The following is a 4924-nucleotide window of genomic DNA, read 5'->3' on the forward strand; positions in this document are numbered from 1 at the left end:
GTGTGTGAGGTGTGTGTTTTGTGTGTTGTGTGAGTGCCAGTGGAACTGTGTGAGAGAGAGAGTGTGTGTGTCCTACCTGGGCATGCACAGGTGGGCGTGGGCAGTGGCCTGAGCCCTTCTCGTACTGCCAGGTGGCCTGGCTTGCCAAAGGTGGGGAAGGGTTATTTACCCAAGGTGGGAGAGACCTGCAGCCTGGGAGGTGAAGTGCAGGGCGGCAGGGGCAGGAACAATAGCAACCGGGGCCACAGTGGCATTCCTGGAAGACGTTATTTGGGGCCTTTTCCGTGCCTGCTGCTGTTCTTCGCATCCTGCGTGTATGGTAAGAAGCAATCCTATCAAAGGAGGATACAATACAATACCCACTTTACGGAGGAAGACACTGAGGCTCAGAGAGGCTGAGTCACTCCCAGAGCTGAGATTGGAACCCAGGGAGTGGGAGCTGGGGCCGGGCTCCACCGCACAACGAGTCCTGCCTGCTGGGACAAGGAGCTGCCTTGTGGTGTGGCCAGTGTGGCCAAGCCAGCCTTTGCAGCCTGGTGGGCTGGCTCTGGATTCCAGCTCTGCCACCTGCCTGCTGAGGGTCCTTGCGAAAGTCCCTCTACCTCCCTGAACCCCACTTTCTCCTCTGTAAGATGGGACTAATGACACCTATTTCTCTGGTTATTTAGAGGTTTAATGAGACACCGTATGCAGAGGGAGGCAGACTTCAGGGCCTCCTCAGGAACCTTGGCATGCGGCCACAGGGCCTTTGTATGTACGGTGTGTGTGCCTAAGATGCCCTTTAGAAAGATAAGATGCTACCTCACCGTGGACTTGCCTTACTCTCCCTGCTGCAGGGCCAGCTGCAGGGGTGTGTGACCTATGGAGGTGCACTCGTCCCCATGCTCAGAGCACCCTGTGCTGGGTTTACTGGTCTCCGTCACCATTTCGAAATTCTTAGTAATTTTTTTTTTTTTTTTGAGTTAGAGTCTCGCTTTGAGACGGAGTCTCGCTCTGTTGCCCAGGCTGGAGTGCAGTGGCCAGATCTCAGCTCACTGCAAGCTCCGCCTCCCGGGTTAACGCCATTACTCCTGCCTCAGCCTCCCAGTAGCTGGGACTACAGGCGCCCGCCACCTCGCCCGGCTAGTTTTTTTGTATTTTTTAGTAGAGACGGGGTTTCACCGTGTTAGCCAGGATGGTCTCGATCTCCTGACCTCATGATCCGCCCGTCTCGGCCTCCCAAAGTGCTGGGATTACAGGCTTGAGCCACCGTGCCCGGCCTAAAATTCTTAGTAATTTTTTAACAAGGAGCCCTGCATCTTCATTTTGCATTGGGCCCTGCCAGTGTCACAGCTAGGCCTGCCCTGCAGTTTTCTTTTTCTTTCTTTTTCTTTTTTTTTTTTTTTGAGATGGAGTCTTGCTCTTGTTGCCCAGGCTGGAGTGCAATGGCGCGATCTCGGCTCACTGCAGCCTCCACCTCCTGGGCTCGAGTGATTCTCCTGCCTTGGCCTCTTGAGTAGCTGGGATTACAGGCGCCTGCCACCTAGCCTAGCTAATTTTTGTATTTTTAGTAGAAACGGGGTTTCACCATGTTGTCCAGGCTAGTCTTGAACTGCTGACCTCAGGTGATCTGCCCACCTCCGCTTCCCAAAGTGCAGGGATTACAGGCATGAGCCACTGCGCCTGGCTGCCCTGCAGTTTCTCCTCCTGCGCTGTCCCCCGGCGTGATCTGCCCCCTGCATGATCTGCCCCCAGCGAGGAAGGAGACTGAAGAGCAGCAGAGAGGGTCCCTGGAGACAGAGCAGACTCAACGCACCCCTGATGCCCATCACCAGGCAGCTTCCTCAAAGCGAGCAGGCAGACCCTCCTCTCTTGGGCACAGTCAGCCAGCCTCTGGGTCAGTTGTTCCTCCTAAAACGGGGCTGACAGTTGGAGACCTCCAAGCTTCCCAGTCATAGCAGTGGCCCCTCTCAGCCCACACCCAGTCCACTCTGGATTGCCAGTGGGGATCCCTGAGATAGGGTTCTCCCCCAGGCTGCTCAGCCCCACATGTGTGATGCTTTCTGGGCCTCTCCACACCCCTAGTTCTCTGAGGCAGGTGGGGGCTCCAAGGCAAACTCGTGTGAGCCTCACCTGTGTGTTGCACTGAGATGTCTACAAACGGACACCCTCATGCTGCCGAGACAATGCCTCTGTCCCCAGCACCTCCTTGGGGACGGTGGACTCCGTGGTCAAAGGGCCATCTCAGGGGAGCCACAGTATCTGTGCTACAGGCAGCCCAGCTTGAGGATGTGTGACATTTTCATGGCATCATTCATCCCTCACTCTTGGCTCTGGGGCTGGGCACCTGCTCTCTGGCCCAGCCTGCCACCAGGGTGAATGGCCTCTGGGGCAGATGGCATTCTGGGAACAGGTAATGTCCTGGCCAGTGGGCAGGCCAGAGCTGGAGCCTAGGTGGAGGGCTCCCCAAGGTCCACCCTGGGTCCCACTCGGCTTTCCCTGGGTGTGGCGACACTGTTGCCAGTTACAGACTGCCCAAGAGTGCCCCGAGATCTAAGCATAGGAAGCAACAGGGGCTGGTCTCATCCACCTCGGATCCACCCGCCTACAGCCCTGTCCGGCTATGTTCGGCCATGGACATGTCCCTCAGGCCATGCTTGCTATGTTTCGAGAACTCTCCTCCAGGCCTGCAAAGTTTGCCATGGTGAATGTCAAAGGGACATGGGGGTAACAGCTCCCAAGATCAGCCCTAGTCCGCCCTCCTCATCTGCCCTCTCCAGGGGGCCTCACTCCGCGTCTCCAACTTCTCAGGTTGGTGTCCAAGCCACGGCCTCACATGGACTCACCTCCTGCTTCAGTCTCTGTTTCTGACCAGGCTTCTTGCGCCCAGGGAGGAGACTGCTGCTCTCAGAAGGGACCCTCCTAGCTGGACCTGTCCCTGATTTGGCCGGGTGCCCTGGGCTCTGTGCCCACCTCCACCAAGCTCCCAGAAGCGAGAGCTGGATACCTGCCTCTCCGTGTTCGGCTTCCTTCCTTCCTTCCTCAACAATCAGTCATTAAACATCCATGATACAGATGCACGGTGCTGCTGCAGCTGTCCTCCAGGCTGCCTTTTTGTTTTTGTTTTTGAGACAAGGTCTGACTCTGTTGCTCAGGCTGGAGTGCAGTGGCATGATCACAGCTCAGTGCATTCTCAACCTCCTGGGCTCAGGCGATCCTCCTGCCTCAACCTCCCAACTAACTGGGACCACAGGTGTGCACCACCATGCCTGGCTTGTATTTTACGTAGAGATGAAGTTTTGCCATATTGCTGAGGTTGATCTTCAACTCCTGGGCTTAAGTGATCCACCCACTCTGGCCTCACAAAGTACTGGGATTTCAGGCATGAGCCACCGTGCCTGGCCCCGTCCCCCAGGCTTCTTCTTATAGACTTTGAGGCTCATTCAGGTCACCTCTTATAGTGAACTTTTGTCACTTTCTTCTCCACCGTCCACTTTACCCCAGGGATGAACCTTTATTGGTCTAAGCCAATCTGACTCCCTCACCCCCTTGGTTATAATGGTGTAGGATACATGTCCCGACCCGGGTCAGATGGCCCCATAAATAGGTTTCAATTGCTTTATCTGCAAGTAGTTCTGTTTTTATTTATTTATTTATTTATTTATTTATTATTATTATTATTATTATTATTTTTGAGATGGAGTCTTGCTCTGTCGCCCAGGCTGGAGTGCAGTGGCATGACCTTGGCTCACTGCAACCTCTACCTCCTGGATTCAAGTGATTCTCCTGCCTCAGCCTCTCGAGTAACTGCAATTACAAGCGCACGCCACCACACCCAGCTAAGTTTTGTATTTTTAGTAGAGATGGGGTTTCACCATGTTGGCCAGGCTGGTCTTGAACTCCTGACCCCAGGTGATCCACCCGCCTAGGCCTGCCAAGGCGCTGTGATTACAGGTGTGAGCCACTACACCCGGCCAAGTACTTCCCTTTCTGTTGCATTGGGACCTAGAGGCACACAGCCTGGGCCTGCCCAAGGGTGTCTTGTGACCATGAGGGAGAGTGTGCAGAGGACAGAGCCCCTCTCCGTGCAGGAGGGCCTGGCTGGTTGAGTGCGTCTCTGATGGAGCAGTGCCCCCGAGGGCCCGTCATTCTCAAACTCAGTGTGCCCCAAGTCCTGACCCCTGATATTCTGGGCTATCACTTCCCAGGAAAATGGCCCTCCAAACCCTGGCCTTCAGGCCTGCTCCTTTATGCTTATTCCTGGAATGCCTCGTCCAGAGTGTCTTCAAATTCACACAAGCTCCTCCTGCTTGGCCCTAACCCGATGGGTTAAGTGTTTCAAGGGAGGGCTTGAGAGGTCCCTAGGACATGCCTGGAGGGCCAATAAATAATGACCCTGGATTGTGGTGAGTGAGGCCGGTGGAGATGTGACCATGAAGAGCAGGGCAGACTCCCCAGAATACTGTAGGGGGGCAGCTGCAGTCTGGACGAAGACTACCCGCCAAGGCCAGTTGTGGTTGCTGGTGGGATGCAGCTGGGAAAGCGAGAGTGCGGACCCCAGACCCTGGCGGCTGCAATGCCTGGGGGCATGTGACATGGCGGTGAAGGGGGGAAATATGTGTTGATCCTACCCTGGCCACAAGCCTGGGCTTCTGCTCACGGGCCACGCCCACTGACCACAGGAAGGGGCCTCCCTCCTTAAAGCAGGGAGAATATCCCAGAACCGCGGCTAGTCCTGCATCCTGGCCAGGAATCCCAGGCCAACACCCTCCCCGCAATCTTAGGTGCGTAGCAGCCCTGGCTGGCGACCCCTGGGCGGAGAGAGTACGGTAGTTTGCAAGAAATCCAAGAATGGCCTGGTGAGTGGTTGCTTTTCCGTAATGTTGCAACCATCCGCCAAGTGGATGCTGCTGTGTCTCTGTAGTTTTTTTTTTTTTTTTTTTTT

The sequence above is a fragment of the Piliocolobus tephrosceles genome, chromosome 16, assembly GCF_002776525.5.
Source record: "Piliocolobus tephrosceles isolate RC106 chromosome 16, ASM277652v3, whole genome shotgun sequence".
Taxonomy (NCBI): Eukaryota; Metazoa; Chordata; class Mammalia; order Primates; family Cercopithecidae; genus Piliocolobus; species Piliocolobus tephrosceles.